This window comes from Phoenix dactylifera, unplaced genomic scaffold (assembly GCF_009389715.1).
Source record: "Phoenix dactylifera cultivar Barhee BC4 unplaced genomic scaffold, palm_55x_up_171113_PBpolish2nd_filt_p 000403F, whole genome shotgun sequence".
NCBI lineage: Eukaryota > Viridiplantae > Streptophyta > Magnoliopsida > Arecales > Arecaceae > Phoenix > Phoenix dactylifera.
This window is the reverse complement of record NW_024067845.1, coordinates 1-20,832: the sequence shown is the minus strand read 5'-3', so window position 1 is coordinate 20,832 and position 20,832 is coordinate 1.

Below are 20,832 nucleotides of genomic sequence, written 5' to 3'. Positions count from 1 at the left end.
TCTAAGCCGTGAACAGCACCCCAGCATCTTCCGGATGAGCATTCCATCTTCTTCTGACTTCTTCTCATCCACAAATCCGAACCAAATGCATAACAGAGCACCCTTATCCTAAGGAACAGACCCGTATGTGATCTTCTCCCCTGTTTCACGCATGGCCAGCCGTTCCCAAGCTTCACGGAAGCTTCATCTAAACTATCAACCGAATCGAGTTCATCCTCCCGTGATCCACTCATCTCCCAGCTGCATCCATTTGATTCCAGCTCCATCCTTGCGAGTTTCACGGCATCCAAACATCCCCTGTTTCTCCACGACCAGGCTTCTTCCACGTCCACCAGCGAGGGATTCTTCCCAGCCAAAGAAAATCAAACATCGAATCGAGCCATATCTAAGCACCTTCATTCCGTTTTACTCCCAGCGTCTGCATATCCATGGGATAAACTCAAATCCCAGCTTCTCTTCCGATTTGATCCCATGAAATCGCTAACATCTCAGCTCATCTTCCCACGCGTCTGGCTTCACGCGTCTTCTCCTTTGATCCGAACCACAGCAGTCCACAAATCAGGCCAAGCTTCATCCCAACGGCAAAGGGTTCATCCTTATCTACATTCGAAACAGAGGAGGGGAGTCGCAGCCTATAAAAGGCCCCACGGTGAACAGAGGAGGATTCATTGACGACCGGGAGAAGAAGAGCTCGGGTTCACTGAGAGGAGTTCTCACGGGAAGAAGAGGAAAGGAGAGATAATACTTTTGGGTATTATGGGAATAACTCCCCACGAAAAGAAAAAAAATATATGAGGGAGGGAGTTTGATTTTTATTCAGTTCGTGTTGAGATTAGTCTGAGAGGGAAGACGAAGAAGGAAGGAACCCAGTTATGATGAAGGCCTTCTGCATCGTTGCTGCTACCTCCCATATTATGGAAGGCTGATTTCCTCTCTAGGGCTGGATGCAGCCCTAACAAAGGAACACGGGTTTTATATTTTATTTTATATTCTTGGAGTTGTATGAACTTATTATTTTTAATGAATATCTTCTTTTATTTCATGTTTAATTTCTGTGATTTTAAATGTGAAGTTTATACAACTGTTCTTCATGATCACTAAGTAAATATAAGATAGTCCATTGATCGGTTCTTTCAATTTCAAAAGTAAACCACGCAATAGCACGTATCCTGTAGGATAGTGATTACGGGTGTCGGTCCACAGGGATTGGAGACAAGTTATTTTTCTTTAAAAATAAATCAAAAAGAAGGATTTGCTAACTTGATTTAACTAAATTAAACTATGAGTGCGAATTGGAATTGATCAGAGTAAATAGATCTAGGGTTTGGAATCCACCACATAGCATTGCATCAAGGACTGTGTTCTTAATTTTTGTCTTTTGGAGAGGCATGCAATTTGGCCACAAGCCTTTTAAAATAAAATCATAAAGAGTGTTAGGAAGATCCATCTTCGGTGTAGCATGAAGTGTCTACCTAAGCATGCTAATCTAGGATGCAGCACACTTCATCTTCCTAGGCATGAATCATCTTAGACTACTTTAGCAAACATGATTAGTAACTAGCATGCTCAAAGTTTAAATATCATAAAGAAATATTTCATGGAAAATAAGAATTTAAACAAGCTCCAAATAATAATAAAAATAAGAACTACAATGCCCTGATACATTGCTAGGGCTTCATCCAGCCCTAGACTAGACGTTTAGCCGCGCATGGCTTCCGGACGACCTCCCATCTTCAAATGAAAGCCTTCACCTCCCATTATTCCCAAAATATCACAAAATATTCTCTTTCCTCCCCTCTCTCTTCTTTTTTTATTTCTTTCTCTCGGCTTTCTTCTTCTTCTTCTTCACCGAAACAGAGCCTCCCCCTCGTTCTTCCAACCGTGGCCTCCTTTTATATCTTCAAGAGCACCCTGTATCAAATCCCTCTTTCCCCTGTTTGGCGTCGGAATCAAAGGGGAAGGAGCTGGACGTGGTAGGTATGCCTTGCAGAGGCTGGCACGCAGAGGAGATCTCGGACACGGCTGGGCGCATTGGGTGCTGGGATCCCTGAAAATGGAAGGAGCTGTGATCGTATCCCGGAATGGCTGTGGCTGCGAATGGATTGGAAGAAGCTGGGTTGAATGCGGTTGAGATCCGTGGATGCTGGGAAGATTGCATTGCGGGAGGAGATCAAATCCGGGACGATTTGCTTCGGTGTGCTGGGAAGGAAAGAAGTCACCGGCTGGCTGCTTTGGGAAGAAGATCTCCCTTGTTTCATTGCTGGGAAGGAGAATGGAAAGAGAGGATTTGGGAGATGATCTGTGAGCCCGGGATGGCTGGAAGTTGGGCGGAAGCGGGGGAGATTGCATCGCGGATGAGTGGTCCATGGAAGATGAATGCGGACGGGAGAAGGGGATATCCCGATTTGGATGCGTGATCCTTGGCTTGATGCGGGAGGGCTGAATCACCGGCTGCTGGGATTTCTTTCACGGATGCAGGGAATATGCTGGGAGGAGCCAATTGGAGGATTGATGGGAATCCGGAAGAGGAAGAGGCGGAACGCCATTTCTGTGATTCGGTAGCTGGAGGCTGGGCGGACGATGATCACGGAGGAGATTGGTCTTCCACTCGGTCGCTGGCTGGATTGACTGATGGCGGAACACCCGGGGATGACGACGTTGCCACAGATGCTTGGATGCGGAAAATGCCCAGCTGGATGCATTGCGGGAGAAGTGGGGACATGCGGAGGATCTGGCTATGGCTGCTAGGAAGGAAAGAAAGAGAGGATTTTGGTTGGGATGAAATCTTTGGGTGCTGGTTTGGAGCCGGCTGGGAATGGATTTGATCTTGAAACAGGGGATTTTTTTTGGACGTGATCCAGAGGGAGTGATGTTGGATTTGTGAATCGGTTGGGAGGAAGTCTTTGGGCGCGGAAGGAATGGAGGATCGGGTTGGGTGATCTGCCAATTTTTGGGAAGAGAAATCCCCTGCTTCGGGCGCTGGATTGGAGGGGAAGATCGTTCTTTTTCTTGCTCTATTTTGCTGGGAAAGTAGGTAGCCGTGAGGAGGCGGGGACGCGGGCCGATGCGGAAGGGATCACTCGGTATGTTCCAAAACAGGGAGGGGAAGAGAGTAAATATGATGTGGGAGATGAATACGGGAATGAGTAGGATATGTGAATTTTTTATTATTTATATTTCTTCTTCCTTTTTTAGAAAAGTGGTTGGGTCCATTCGGGTAGGTTGGAAGGGCTTTGAATCTAAAATAAAGGAAGTTTGGACATGTGGAGAAAATGGGAGAGGCCTCTATTTTGCTAGGTTGGGAAGCTTGATGCACACGGGGAAATATGACATTGACAAAGGAATGAATAGCTTCATGCACATGTGGGAGAAAGTAGTCCACACATGAAACAGATTGGGACTAGTTTGTGAATGGGGTGACTCGACCTGCACACACATTAGACTAAATCAATATAGAAAATTAAACCAAACTTGAATTACCTCTAATAATTTATTAAAATGAAATGAGAGGGGAAACACATTTTTTTCTGTTAATATTTAAAATATGTGCATAACAATAATAATAAGTGCTATGTAAAATAGATAAATTTGTACATTATTTAGCACTTATCACACCCCCAAACCTACATTTTGCTAGTCCTCGAGCAAAATAAAATTAGAAAAGAAGAAACTCTAACTCACTTTCGTAGGCATCGCGATTGCATTTACCATATGCAACAAGGCTTTAAACCCCTAGATTACCCTAGTGGATGAGTTATAGTCTCGTGAGGGTTTTCAGTGAAGATACCCACAAACTTCAATATTAAAATAAATCATTTATTGTTATGATTATTTTTTTATTATTTTTATTCTTTTTTTATATTATTATTATTATTTTTTATCGATTGATCTATGAAGTGAAATCAAATTCCAAATGCATACTAGTAAAGAATTTCAAAAACTCTATTTTTTATTATTATTAAAATCTAATTTAAGATACAAAAATGATAAGAATTTCAAAGCACACATGGTTTTATTTACTAAGTCAGCCCAAATCCTAGGTCAAGATGCAATTCAAGTTGAAGTCATTAAGTTTCCGTTAGGGAGTTGTAAGACTTATTTATACTGGAGTGCTCGGTGAAATCTGGACCGTACACAAGCTAAGGGTTCGGATCAACAAAATATTGCAAAGACTAGTAGTTTCCAAGGATCGGTCGAAAGTGTTGGATTGCCCCACAGCGGCGCGACGTTCGCGGCGGAATCCGCATGCCGGGCCCGGTGCATCGCATACGCCGGAACAGGATCGGGTAGATTTCAAAATTTTTCTGAATCAAAACAATTCAGAACCCTTTTGAATTAAGATGGGGACTAAACTAAGATCTAATAATTAATTATGAATTGTTAAACTACTAGAAAATCAGAAATATAAAATTTCAAATGAAGATCTCATCTTCACCTTTGTGCGGGTAGAAGAACACCGCAACCGATGATCGTGGTTTGGTTCCTTGTAGCCGCACAAACGTCCGGCCTCTACAAGTATCCACACGAGGTTGCTGAAGATCAGAGATGGGGCTTCACCGGGGTGCTAGCTCCTTGCAAAAGCCTCTCTTGGATGTCGAAGAAGAAGGAAGAAGAAATCACAAGGATCCCACCTTGTGCAGCCTTCAAAAGGAAGAAGAAAACCCTTCACCCTTTTTATTCTTCTCTCTCTATTTGCTGATTTAAAAATCCCCCAAAAAAAACTTCTTGCTGCCCCACGGCTGGGAGAAGTTCTTTTCTGAAATTTGGGACGTGGGGCTCCCTTTTATATGGTTCAAAACCCTAGGCGCCAAGGGTCCTAGTCCCACTAGGATTCCTTGGCGCCTCCCCTTTTTTTTGCATTGGCGGGCCCCTTGATTCCTTGAATCAAGGGTCGCTGGCTCCCAGCAAAGAAGGAGAGGGGGCCACGTTCTTCCTTGCCCTCTTGGCTGCCCCCTCTTACCTATTTTGACTCCTCAAAATAGGGCATTAAGAGGGAGGCTTCATATAAGGAAAAAGGCTGAATTTAGGTAGAATTTTTGGGACTCGATCTAGCCAACTCTTGACTAGGATTTGAGTCAAATTTCTTTGGGTTAGATCCAACATAATTTGACTCAATTAATCAGCAATAAAAGACTCAATTATAATCAATTATAATTATTTAATTCTTCCATTTAACTCACTAACTCTTAGTGGGTTATTTTGTACATCAATCTTATTGACAATTGACATTGTGATTCCAAATCACAAATCGACAATCCTAATAATCAGAACCTCTAATGTGTGTGACCTCATAGGTTCTAATCTGACTGGTAATGAGACATATTGAGATCTCCATTTCAGTATCATTGAAACTCCTTTCAATGGGTTGGAACGATTCCAACTCAACTCATTAGGGTTTATCGATCATCAAGATAATCCCTATGAGTCCCACCATCCACCAGTGACACCTAGCAGCATGTAGTGGCTACCCAGCAGAATAGAATGATGAACCTCTAGGTACAGTTGTCATGTGTTACAGTCCTTCTATCGTGGATCCCTACAAGACGGAGGTCATGGATAACTCGTCAAACCCCTTCGTCTGTCATATGTCAAAATTTATTCGACTTAAGTTCGAGAGTGGAAAACTCTTTCTCCACTGTGCATACTGCCCCGGCCGAGGTCTTACGAACTCAGTCTTATAAATCACATAGGATCTCTCCTTATCTATCAAGGTCGATAGATCCCTTGTAGATGCATACCCTACTCCTACAGTGAACTTATTGCAGCCAATCTACACTGCATGGACCCATATGGCTAGAGACCATGCATTTGTGCAGTCAAACTACAATAACCTCACTGTGAGTAGCCGAAGCATCGCAGGTCAAAGGACTAGTCACACTACTGCAACATCAAGCAAGTCACTGACGAGTGGATAGACATCCAAGTGACTTCTTGTGTTGGTCACGCTCAGTACCCTTGTTCTCTAACAAGCACCTGCACTATCACTTCAGTGTCCCTACACTGTGGACTCAAGTCTCATCCATCCAGAAGGAAAGTGATCTGTGCACTGATCGGATCGATCACCATCCTCGTGATGATCCATTGATCAGGAGCATTTAGAAATTAATCACCAATGATAATGGCTCAAATTCTCAACTCTTGAGAATATATATCATCATCTTATTAATTTCTTGGACGATTCATAGACACATAAACAATATGAATGAAAAGATGCCTTTTATTTATTTAATAATAAACAGTCAAGTACAAAATTATGTCCCTAGAATCAACAATGTGTCAGCCAAATTGGCTTCTAGGGCATACATCTAACAATCTCCCACTTGCACTAAAGCCAATTGGTCATATATCTTAGGCCCATCTTCTCAAGGTGGGCTTCAGTCTTTTGCTGACTCAGCTGCTTAGTGAACGGGTCCGCCACGTTATCCGCGGAGTCTACTCTCTGCACCTCTACATATTTTTTCTCAACATAGTCGCGTATGAGATGGAAGCGCCGCTCTATATGCTTAGACTTCTGATGAGACCTTGGCTCCTTAGCAAGGGCTATAGCGCCATTATTATCGCAGTAGAGTGTTATGGCATCTGATGTCATCACGTCCAACTCTGCAATGAATTTCTTGAACCAGAAGCCTTCCTTAGCAGCTTCAGAGGCGGCGATGTATTCAGCTTCCATAGTAGAATCAGCAATGATCGGTTGTTTAGAACTCTTCCAATTCACCGTACCACCATTGCACAAGAACACATATCCAGATGTTGACTTTCTGTCATCGACATCAGTCATGAAGTCTGAATCTGTGTACCCTTCTACCTTTAACTCTAATGATCCTCCAAAAACCAAGAATAAATCTTTAGTTCTTCTCAAGTACTTAAGAATATTCTTCACAGCTGTCCAGTGTTGTTCACCTGGATTCGACTGATATCTGCTTGTGACACTCACAGCAAGGGCTATATCAGGTCGTGTACATAGCATAGCATACATGAGGCTCCCTATTGCCGATGCATAGGGTATCTTGCTCATGCGTTGAATCTCTTCAGATGTGTTCGGGCACATCTTCTTGGAGAGATGAATTCCATGCCTTAGGGGTAAGAGACCCCTCTTGGAAGTTTTCCATGCTGAACCTCTTCAGCACCTTCTCTATGTACATTTTCTGTGAAAGGCCAAGCATCCTTTTAGATCTATCTCTATAGACCTTTATTCCCAAAATATAGGAATGCTTCCCCAAGGTCTTTCATGGAGAATTCTTTTGACAACCAGACCTTGACCGAGGTTAGCATGGGAATATCATTCCCAATCAGGAGAATATCATCTACGTATAGTACGAGAAAAACGACAGCACTCCCACTAACCTTTTTGTAAACACGGTTCCTCTTCGTTTTTGATGAAATCAAACGTTTTGATTGCGTCATCGAAACGAGTGTTCCAACTCCGAGATGCTTGCTTTAGTCTATAGATGGACCTTTGCAGCTTGCAGACCTTGTGATCTCCATCACTGAAAGTGAAAACCCAAAGGCTGTTCCATATAGATAATCTTCATCAAGATATCCATTCAGGAAAGCAGTTTCACTCCGAGATGCTTGTTTTTTTTTTAATATATATATATATATTGTGCACTTTTACTCTTGTGGTGATTTCTCCGTGTAACGAGCAATCAGTCGACAACTCTCACACCAGGTGGGCATAAGGTGTCGGGCATCAAGACTCCCCTACGGACTTTGCTCGGAGTTCTCATCACAAGCCCACTTGACCTTTGACAATAGGTAGCCCTTTTCGATGTTTCTGACTAAATCCATTATTATTGATGATTTTTTTTTTTTGGATTAGATAAGTATGATTTATCAGGGTCCAAGGTTGCTACTATACTATCAATATAATGTCGAGCCTAGACCTTAGAAGTGGTCGGCCAGTGTGTAGTGAAATTCCGAAGTATTAATTAGCTTACAACTCCCTAAGAGAGACTTAATAAAAAGAACTTAAATTTGTATTACTTCCGACTAGTCATTGGGCTTTTTAGATTTCTATACCTTATGTGTTTAGCATTCTCGCATTAATGTAATAGAAATGAGGTTTTTTTAAAAAAAAACAAAAACTTTTTTTTAATTTTTTTTATTATTATTTTATAAAAAATAAAAATGAACACATTTTTTAAAAAGATATTTTTATTTTTTATTATTATTTTTATTTCTTTTGATAAACCTGACATTATGAATGAAAACGAATGCAAGAGATGCAAACAAAACAAAAAATGAAAAAAAATACTTAAAAAATACCCCAAACCTAAACCTAACATTGTCCTCAATGTTAAAGAAATCTAAGAGAATTGGGTTGCCTCCCAACAAGCGCTAAGTTTATTGTCTTCAGCCAGACACGGTGTACCTTAATTATTTTGATAAATAGGGTTCGTCAAATTAAGGGATTCGATCAATTGCCCATCGGTAACACAGTCCACATAAGGTTTTAACCTTTGACCATTGACTTTTAAAATATGTCCACCATTGAGGTGTTGGATCTCTACTGCACCATAAGGAAAAACCTTTTTCCACTACGAATGGTCCATCCCACCTAGAGCGAAGTTTACCCGGGAAGAGTCGCAACTTTGAAATTGAACAGCCAAACCTTTTGACCAGGTTCGAAGGACTTACCGGTTAATATTTTTATCATGAAAAGCCTTAGTCCTTGCTTTATAAATTTTAGCATTTTCATAAGCCTCATTGCGCAATTCTTCAAGTTCACTTAGTTGGAGTTTCGGTGAGGACCAGCTACTGCCATATCTAAGTTAAACTTTTTGATAGCCCAGAAAGCTCTATGTTTAAGTTCTAACCGGTAAGTGACAAGCTTTTCCAAAAACTAATCGGTAGGGAGACATGCCCAATAGGAGTTTTGTAGGCAGTACGATAGGCCCAGAGTGCATCATTTAATCCTTTGAGACCAATCTTTCTATTGGGACGTACCGTTTTCCTAAGATGTGTTTTAACTCCCTATTGGGACACCTCGACTTGTCCACTCGTTGGGGATGATATGGGGTAGCAACTTTGTGGGTGATGTTATATTTGCGAGCCAAAGCCTCGAAAGACCGGTTGCAAAAATGAGATCCCTCATCACTGATGATGGCTCGGGTGTGCCAAAACGACAAAAGATGTTTTTCATGTAAAAATTTAATCACAACCTTGTGGTCATTAGTTTTAGTGGCGAAGCTTCTACCCATTTGAAACATATAATCAACCCCTACAAGAATATCATTTGAAACCAAAGGTGGTGGGAAAGGGCCATAAAGTCAATACCCCAGACATCAAATATTTCTACAATTAAAATAGGATTGAGAGGGCCATCATAGCTCTACGAGAAGATGGTAACCCATACCGTTGGCACCATTCACAAGTTTGGCAAAAGTTATGGGCATCTTTGAAAAGAGTGGGCCAATAAAATCCACTCTGTAAAACTTTTGCTGCAGTTTTTCTACCCCAAAATGTCCCCCACAAGCTTGTGAATGGCAGAATGAAAGAATACTTTGAAAATTCGCATTCGGGGATATATCGACGGATTACTTGATCGGGACAATACTTGAATAGATCGGGATCATCCCAATAATAGAATTTCACTTGTGAAAAGAATCAGTTCTTGTCTTGATTGACCAATCATCAGAAATTCGTCCTATGGCCAGGTAATTTACTATGTTTGCAAACCATTGCGTTTTCATTTCCTTGTACCCCAAAATAGTTGTTTCATTGGAAAGCATCAGTGTATAAGGTGAGGTATTCTTAGAGGCTCAAGAAGAATCCTCAATAACATGGTACTGCTACGACATTTGCAGTTCCTTTCTTGTCACGGAAATTTCTAGGTCAAATTCTTGTAGTAAAGGAATCCATCGAATCAGACCGGGATTTGGTGTCCTTCTTTGCAAGAAGGGTGTCGAAGGGCAGCGATGATCAGTGAATACGGTAACCTTGGATCCCAAAGAGTAAGATCGAAATTGTCTAGCGCAAAATATACAGGCTAGCAACTCTTTCTCGAGTGGTGGTGTAGTTCAATTGTGCATCTGAGAGTGTTTTACTAGCGTAATAGATGACATGAGGTACTTTATCTAGCCGTTGCCCTAAACTGCCCCAATTGCATAGTCGGATGCGTCACACATTAATCAATGGAAGGTCCAATTAGGAGGCCGTATGATAGGTGCAGTGGTCAATTTCGAGCGAGATTTTCAAATGCTTCTTTGCATGCTACATCAAAGACAAAGAGAGTGTCCTTGGCCAAGAAATTGCACAGGGTTTGGAATCTTGCTGAAATCCTGAATGAAGCGACGGTAGGAAACCAGCATGGCCAAGGATGATTGGATTTGTTTCAACAGTTTTGGGTGAAGGGAGATTGCGAAATAAAAGATTCGACGTTTGGCGTTTATCTTACTTCAATGCCCCTCTTGACACGACGTGTCCTGAAAACTATGCCTTCTTGGAACCATGAAGATTGGCTCCTGATTCCCGAACTTCAATACTAGGTTGGTCTCCTTACATCTTTTCAAAACTAAGGTCAAATTGTGTCATGACAATCATCAAAAGAATAGGCCAAAAAATGAGAAAATCACATTCAATGAACACTTCTAGAAAGGTTGTTCCACCCATATCTGAAAAAAGTGGCCAATCATGCATCGTTGAAAGGTTGCGGGTTGCATTGCATAGTCCAAAAGCATCTCTCATATATGCATGAATGTCCAAATGGGCCGAAGTAAAGGTGGTATTTCTCTTGATCGGTCCGGCATAGACAAGGTTACCTTGATTATATCCAGAATAACCATCTAAGAAACAGTAGAAACCTTGACCAGCCAACCACTCCAAAATTTGATCTATGAAAGGTAGAGGGAAATGGTCCTTCCTAGTCATTGAATTAAGTTTTCTGTAGTCAATGCACACACGCCAACCCATGGTTGTGCGTGTTTGTATCAATTCTCCTTCCGTATTTTCAACCACAGTGATACCTGATTTCTTGGGTACCACTTGTGTCGGACTCACCCACTTACTATCAGAAATTGGATAAATGATTCCGGCATCTAATAACTTCACCACTTCTTTCTTGAATACCTCCTTCATGTTAGGATTGAGTCTTCTTTGCATTTCTCGGGTGGGCTTTGCATCATCTTCGAGATGAATTCGATGCATACTGAGGATGATAATGTTATTTTTGATGATTAACACAACCATTGAGGCCATATCAAATTAATTAACTCGATACATCATTGATAAATGGCACACCCTTGATACACTCATGATACATTAGGACTATATGGTCAAAACCACTCTCAAGAATTGATAAACGAGATAAAATTTGTAATAGAGAATGGTAGAAAACTTAAGAATCCATTTTGGCAAAGTTTCACATTAAAAATATCTAAAAGGGCAATTCGGTAATTTCTACTGTTAAGGGTATGAAACTTTATTGTGCATGCATCGTAATTTGCTTGGAATATCATATTGTTGTTTCAATGTGCATAACTAACCTTCAAAGTGCAGAAAAACATGGTTAGAGTCGACCCCAATTAGTTTGGAGTCGACCCCGATACATTTGGCACGCCTTTGGAACACTTGGTACAAAGTAAGAGGGTCGACCCTAACTAAACTTGAGTAGACCCAACCTTGGGTCGACCCAACCTTGAGTCAACCCAAACTTGAGTCGACCCCAGAAAAAGTTGAGTCGACCCCAGATTGAAATGTCAAGAAAACAAGTCTCTGGAATTCCTGAGAGGGTCAACCCAAGTGGAAATTGAGTCGACCCAACTGATCCTTGAGTCGACCCAAAAAGAGTTGAGTCGACCCAAGTGAAGGAAGGCCGAAATATAAGGTTCTGTATTTTCTGAGAGGGCCGACCCAAGAAAAGCTTGAGCTGACCCAAGTCTGATGAACAGTGGTTTGGGTCGACCCAAGAAAAGTTTGGGTCGACCCAAGCACGGGCAGAAGCATAACGGCTAGTTGTGCAGAAGTGCTTTTGGACTCCCAACGGCTATAAACGGCTAGTTTCTTCAATCCAACGGTCAGGAAGGACTATTTGGAGGTTGGAGAAGTATTTAAGAGGGAGTATTCATCAGAGAAAGCAAGCTTAGGAAAGTACATCAAGTGCATTCAAGAAAAAACCCTAGCAAGGCAAGCTTCATTCAATTGCTTCATTCCAAGAGCCAAAAGAAAGTGATTGAGCAGATTCCAAGAGACATTAAGAGCTCCACCAACCCTTGAAGAGTGAAGCAATCTTGACAAAGAAGAGAAGAGCCTTATTAAAGGGATAACTATATTCTAAACTCTTCTTTGTTGCTCATAATTATTTTATTTGCTCATTTAGGAGCTTTCATTCTTTACTTATCTATTCTGGTTGTAAAGGTTGTTGTAAGCCCGTAAGACCAACGGGTGTAGTTGTTGGTAAGCCCGAAAACTAACGTAGGTTTTGGTAGCCATAAAACCAACGTAGGTTGTTGGTAAGCCCGTAAAACCAACGTTAGGTGTTGGTGAACCCGTAAAACCAATTGTGAAGGTTCGTTGGTGAGCCCGTAAAACCAACATTAGGTTTTTTGGTGATCCTGGAAAACCAAATTGTAAAGGTTTTGGATTGTGAGCCCGAAAAACAATCCTACTATAAATCTGAGGGATTATAGTAAAATTCCCAAGGGGACGGCTTGGGGAGTGGACGTAAGTGCCTTGGGTGCACCGAACCACTTACATCGTGGGTGTCTTGTGTTGTGGGTTCACTGTGATTATCTTACATTATTTTCATCTTTGCTATAGGTTTAATCATTGAAGTAATTTAAGAAAGCATTCACCGCACTCAACTAAGGATGTTTATAAAGCACTAAAATTTTAGAAAAACCCCAATTCACCCCCCCTCTTGGGTTGTCACTTGGGCAACAAGTGGTATCAGAGCAGGTGCTCTATAATTTCTTGCCTTTTTGATCTTGACCTAACCGTCAAAGAGCCAAAGATCATGACAACTCAAATAGACAGTTTCCCTAGGAGAGGGACAGTTAATTGATCGACCTCCACTATTTATGCATAAACTACACACATTTGGAAAGCACACATGGCGCATTTTCATTCAGCACATGACTATGATTTATGGAGTATCATAGTCAAACGGGGCTACACACAAACACTAACATGATAAGAAAATGGCTCAGCAAAATGCAAAAGCCATGAATATTCTATATTGTGCATTAGATGATAGTGAACTTAATAGCATATCTCTTTGCATAACTGCTAAGGAAATCTGGAATATGCTTGAAGGTAAATATGAATGCACTAACATTTTTAGTGAATCTGCAACCAGCTCTGAAGAAGAAGAGCAGCAAACTGAAATTAAAAATCCTTGCTTTATGGCACATGAAGATAAGGTATGTATTGGAACACAAAGTGATTTCTCATTCCAAGATAAAGTAATGCTGAACTCAATCTGATTTTACATTTATGACTTCATGATACTAGAATAAAACTTAGTTTAAAGAATAAAAGCTAAATCAGAAAAATTATTCTTGTGAAAGCTATGATATAATTCAGAAAAATAATAAATTGCTTTCAGAAGATAATGAAAGGTTAACTAAAGAAGTTAACAAATTTAAGCCTATAGTTGAAAAATTTACTACCAGCTCTGAAAAACTGAACTTAATGATAAATAATCAAAGAGCTGAATTTGAAAAGGATGGATTAGGATATCAATCTTGGTACACACAAAAATCCCTTAATGACATGTGTGTTAAATCCTCCACTATCTATCCTAAAACAGATTCTAATTTATCTGATGAACCTAATAGGCAAAAACAGAAAATTGTAAGTTTATCTACTACTCATGTTAAATCTATGTTTGTTAAATTTAATAAGATGATGCAGAAATTCACTTCCTTGTAATCCTAAAATTTGCAAGCCTATGGACAAAATAGCTATTAAGAAAATATGGGTTCCAAAAGGAACAATAATAGCTAACCTACAAGGACCCAAAAGAGCTTGGGTTCCTAAGTTGAAAATCTGAATATTTTCTGTAGGTGTGTCTAGCACTCAAGGCTCCAACAAAAGATGTTAATTTAGACATTGGGTGCTCTAGACATATGTTAAAGAATGAAACTTAAAATATACTTAAGAAAAGTAATTGAAATGAAAAGAATAATGAAATTAGTAATCCTTGCATCTCATCATTCTCTTTGCCTTAGTATCCAATTAAAACATAAATTGCAGGTATTAATCAATTCTGTGATATAGGTAATATTTTTAAAAATATAATCAAATCACTTCATTTTATAGTATGCTTTACTTACTGCTGGATAAGTTGCTAAATGATTAATCAATTTATTAAGAATAACTCTATGAATTCTCTATATGCTTGATTGAGAGTTTTTATCAATGGTATTATCTTTTATTGATAATAGACATGAGAATGTATACTTGGTATGCCTTTAAATATATGCACTATGAATACCAAGATTAAAGAAACCACTTTTGGCATATAAAATTAACTCATACTAGTATGTACTTAATCTCAAAAGACCTTGTCATTGGCTTACTTAAATTAATTTCTAAAAGGTCAAAGTCTGCTATGCATGTCATCAAAAAAAAAAAAACAAACTAGAATCATTTCTAAATCTGAAAATATTGTTTTCACCTTTTAGCCTTTGAAAATTCTTCATAAGAACTTTTTTGGATCTCTAGGATTGTGAACCTAGGAGATAAGCTTTTCGATGTTGTAATTATGGACAATTTCTCGAAGCTAACATTGGTTTGGTTCTTGGCACTTAAATTGAAATATTTTTCTGCATTAGCACAAACTTACATAAGGTTTCTATTAAATCTATTTTTAAAGAAAACCCATGTGAACTCATGAAAAACAGAAAATCAAATGGTGCATACCTTCATGTTTTTCAGTTATACATATTATGTTCTCAAGAATGAAATATATGCCAAATCTGATAAAACAAGTGTTTCTTTGGATATTACTCTTTAAGCAATGCATATAGAATATTCAATGACAAGATACTAGTTGTAGAAATATCAATTTATATTATTCTTATTAAAACTAGATCTTTTATTGAGAATATAGTTTATCATTTTGATTCTATGTAACAATCTGAATTTTGATAGAAACAATTGTTTAAGATAATTTGATTAAAACTTAGCTAGCATGTCTCATGATAATTATCTTAAACAAATAGAATCTAAGCTAAATTGATTCTGAAAAAAAAAAAATTGATTTGATCTTGATGAATCTTCCTATTACCTCACATGCTTGTCCTTGAAGCATTTTGGTTCATGAAACTATCTCTTTAGTTCAAGTGATATGTGCTTATTTATATTTAGGCAATCTCTTGAGTAAAGTGGCTCAATATTAAATTATTGTCATATCTTATGTTGAGTCATCTAGTTAAGAAATATGTTGTATGAATGTTTTGTATCGTTGAAGAAACTAATGATTTTCCTTCAAGAAAGAAAAGGATTTTGTTAATAATGCAGGATACTTGAGCAAGAAAATGAGAAATTTCAACTTGAAGGACACCCTCGATGAAAGATACAATAAACATTCCCTTGGAAACAAAAAAAAAAGGGAGATTTTCTTCAGCCAAGGGTGTAAAGAATCTAAAAGGTATTTGGCTTGAAAGAATGCTAAATGTACTGGTAATCTAAACTCTTCTCTTGTGAGTTATAGTTGAGCAAAATCAATAGTCTGAAATTATATGGTAGCATGATTAAACCTTTAATTGCTTGATCATCTTTGATATCATGCTTCATTCTCATGCTAGTGGATAATTGATTTCATGGTATGATTAAATTGAAGTTTACTTTTTCCTATATAATGCATAACCATGAAATACACAGTTTATGCCTCAAATCTCTAATTCAAAATAACTTGTGATAAGCTATGAATCATTGGGCATAATGAAAATGCTGTTTGCATGATATACATTTATATGCAGCATATTAGATTAATTCTTTATTCTGCTCTTTCATGTAAATTACTTAAGAATAACAAAAAGAGGGAGAGATAAAGAAAAGAAAATGAACAATTATTCGAGAAAAGTAAAATCTAAGTAAAGGCAAATGCTCCAATCTTTAGGAAAAGCAAAACAAGCATAATATATTTGGCACATTTGTAAGACTAATATGAACCATTCCTTTGGAAGAGATAAAATCCGTAATTAATTACAAGAAAAGTTTGAAGTGAACATTTTAACCCCTTCTATATTGCTCATCATAGGGATGGTGTCAATGGGGAGGCTAGTGGTAGTACCCGACACTATTTGACCCAACTATTCGGTGTAGGGCATATTAGGGACGGCACAAGAGGGAGGCTAGTGGTAGTACCTCGTGCCCCTTCCAACTCCACCGGATAGGGAGCAAATAGAGTATAGAGCATAGAAAAGTAAAACCAAAAGAATGAAGATTAGAATGTTCACTAAGTGGTTAAAAGAAGAAATTCAAAAATGAGGAAATGAATGACAAGATAAATGAAAGTATATAAAAAGCTTGTGAAAAGCCAAATGAAGTTTCGATCACTTGAAAACACACCTTTAGGATAAAATCAGTGTAGAATTATATATAAATAGGGAGAGTTTATTTAAAAAGAATAAATTTTGATCCTTGACATGCTTGCTCTTAATGTTTTAATACATGATGTTATGACTTAATGCATATTATGTTTTGCATGTAACATGATGTTATGAATTATGTGTTTTCAATATTCAAATAACAAAGATCTTTTCTAAATATAACTTGTAATGCTTCATGCCTATAAAATTTGATTGAAACATGTTATTACCAACAACAACATCATTTTGTTTTAATGAATATATTTTGAAAAATAAAAGAAAAGAATAATTTGAATTTGCAAATTAGGCAAAATGAATTGATTCTGATTTATCTTTTATCTTGTCTAACATTAGTACATAATGTCCTCCAATTTGTACCAAAATTCAATATAAATTACAAAGATTCTGGATGTGCTCTAATGTTCTTGAAATATGTGTTTTCAATCTTAATAATCTAAGATGAGCTACAATATAGAAGATGCATATCTCAAATTATAATCGTGAAAGCCTCCTTGAAAATTTTTCTGAAATTCAGAATCTGATTTTGTATAAAAGCTTAAACTTAATTTAAAAATGCTTCTATCGTTGCATTTTTTTGTAACTTTCATTATATGCTTCAATGATTGCATCATTTTGGGGAATAACTCAGTATGATTTCTAGATGAAAACTACGGTTTAAGAAAAATAGAATTACTTTTGATGCCTTGATTGTTTGCTCCGATACGCATCTGAAACATATCATTTTCTATCTTATAAGTTTATTAAAATTAGTCTAAATGATGCATTTTTCAATGATCTTGATTGCGAACAAATGTTTCTAAACATATGATGTTATTTTGATATTAAAAAGATTTATCGTGCTTCATATATACATTGCTGAAAAACTATGACTAAGAAGTTAATATTTGAATATACACTCCTGCATTATTAAATGCTTCTATCATTAAAAAGAAAAGCTATTCTTAAGAACAGAGTTAATGATCCTAAAGCTTAAAATATTTCAACTCACTCCAATAATTCTTATAGGAAAGAAAATGTAATTACTTTTCAAGAAATTTGAGCTTCAAAAGAATTATTTTCTGATTAATATTTCCATACATATTTTAAAAAAAATAAGAGAAAATATAATTTATTCTTCAAAGATTAAAAAGAGTGATTGTTATAAATTTTGAAAAATTCTGGATCACTCTACATTCTTGATATTATAGAAGAACAAAAAGAAAGTTTGAAAGAAAATGCATCTTTTGAGGGGGAGCTTTAAATACTCAATCTCTTTATTAAAAATTATCTTCAAACTCTAAACTCTCAAATGGAATGATTAATTAAGGGGAAGAAAGAAAATTTCAGAGGAAAAGATCATATAGAACTTAATCGTATAAATTCGCATCTAAAGATGAGACAAAGAAATACTAAATGTAAAGTGGTATTAAACTTTGTGCTTCATTGAATATCTTTTGAAAGTTGGATTTCCATCTATATTCATCGGTAAATCATTTATTTCTGAAAATTAATTGAAAAGGATTCCATCTATCTTAGTATCGAAAATTTATCTTGGAATCTACTCATGAGTTCTTATTGGGTTGCACTTTAGTGTTTCAATCCTGAACCAATTCATTTTAATTGATTTTGATGCTATGATCTTTAAAGGAGTAAAATAAAGTCTTTAAAAGAGCTCTAAAAGAACTTTCAAAGTCTTGAATTTTATGTATCCTACATTGCATAAATTCATGTTTTGGTATCTATGCCCCAATACTTTTATATCATGAAAGAACTTTGAAGTCATTAAGAATTAAGAATTCAACATAATCTTATGTTTTTCGAGTATATAAGTTTTGATCTTTATCTGCTTTTATACTATACTCTGAAAATTAATTAGATTGCTCTCATTTTGCTATATACTTAATATATTTAAAAAAAAATGAATTTTCATTCGTGCCTACTTTGAATATTATTCTTGATATTCCTTGAAATAACTTGAAAAAGATTCCATCTACACTTGATTTGAAAACTATCTTTGGAATCTATAATTAGAGATCTCTTCTAGCTCACATCTTAAATGTCTCATTTTTAAAGCCAAACTTTTCATCCTTGATTTTGATGTGATCCAATCATAATTTTAAAACTATCTTAATTGGCTCTGATCTATACTCATTATCTTGCCCTGACAGTATTGTCTTGAGTCACATAATTTATATTCTTGCAATAATTTGGCATGCAATGAATGAAATATATGAGTATATGCTCATAGTGCTTTATGTTTTGAATTGAACATCAATCAGCTTAGATTGAAATATGTTGATTAATGTTAAAGCTGATTAACTCTAAAGCATTATCATGAAGTACGTTCTTAAAGTATCTCCCAAACTTTGTATTTGTTTTGACTTATATTTGCTCTTTGTAGTAGTTTGTATTTCTTCTCTAAAACATAGTGCTTTTGGCATAGACAATGTTTTTCTTGAGTTATGATCTTTGGTGATTGTCATTACAATGCTATCCATTTCATTGTTATTCATTCTTTTTGATGATAACAAAAAGGGGGAGAAAATATAAGGGAGAAACTAGAAGCAAATTCCATAAGAAAAACAGTATAGGGTAGAAAATATAAAAGGTATATATTATATACTTACGGGGAGACATGTATTATACACTTAAGGGAGAGACATTTGACAAAGAGAAAATCTGAATCTGGCATATAATTATAGAGATTTTTCTTGCCTCGATACATGACTTGAAACTCTTGCTTTGACACAAACTTTTAAAAATTTTGTCTTAATGAAATACAAGAGTAAGGGCGAGCAAAGCTAAAACTCATTTGGCATCCATTTGGATAGGATAGGAGGAGTTCTTGGTTCATTTATACAAACTCTAAATAAGACTACTTTGAAACTCTTGAACCAAAAGTACTTTAATGAATGTTAAATCTAACTTTTCATATGAATGCCAATTTGCTTACACTCAATGTTTTGTAATCATCAAAAAGGGGGAGATTGAGGATGATAATGTATTTTGATGATTAACACAACCATTGAGGCCATATCAAATTAATTAACTCGATACATCATTGATAAATGGCACACCCTTGATACACTCATGATACATTAGGACTATATGGTCAAAACCACTCTCAAGAATTGATAAACGAGATAAAATTTGTAATAGAGAATGGTAGAAAACTTAAGAATCCATTTTGGCAAGTTTTATGTTAAAAATATCTAAAAGGCAATTCGGTAATTTCTACTGTTAAGGGTATGAAACTTTATTGTGCCATGCATCGTAATTTGCTTGGAATATCATATTGTTGTTTCAATGTGCATAACTAACCTTCAAAGTGCAGAAAAACATGGTTAGAGTCGACCCCAATTAGTTTGGAGTCGACCCCGATACATTTGGCACGCCTTTGGAACACTTGGTACAAAGTAAGAGGGTCGACCCTAACTGAACTTGAGTAGACCCAACCTTGGGTCGACCCAACCTTGAGTCAACCCAAACTTGAGTCGACCCCAGAAAAAAGTTGAGTCGACCCCAGATTGAAATGTCAAGAAAACAAGTCTCTGGAATTCCTGAGAGGGTCGACCCAAGTGGAAATTGAGTCGACCCAACTGATCCTTGAGTCGACCCAAAAAGAGTTGAGTCGACCCAAGTGAAGGAAGGCCGAAATACAAGGTTCTGTATTTTCTGAGAGGGCCGACCCAAGAAAAGCTTGAGCTGACCCAAGTCTAATGAACAGTGGTTTGGGTCGACCCAAGAAAAGTTTGGGTCGACCCAAGCACGGGCAGAAGCATAACGGCTAGTTGTGCAGAAGTGCTTTTTGGACTCCCAACGGCTATAAACGGCTAGTTTCTTCAATCCAACGGTCAGGAAGGACTATTTGGAGGTTGGAGAAGTATTTAAGAGGGAGTATTCATCAGAGGAAGCAAGCTTAAGAAAGTACATCAAGTGCATTCAAGAGAAAACCCTAGCAAGGCAAGCTTCATTCAATTGCTTCATTCCAAGAGCCAAAAGAAAGTGATTGAGCAGATTCCAAGAGACATTAAGAGCTCCACCAACCCTTGAAGAGTGAAACAATCTTGACAAAGAAGAGAAGAACCTTATTAAAGGGATAACTATATTCTAAACTCTTCTTTGTTGCTCATAATTATTTTATTTGCTCATTTAGGAGCTTTCATTCTTTACTTATCTATTCTTGTTGTAAGGTTTGTTGGTAAGCCCGTAAAACCAACGATGTAGGTTGTTGGTAAGCCCGTAAAACCAACGTAGGTTGTTGGTAAGCCCGTAAAACCAATGTAGGTTGTTGGTA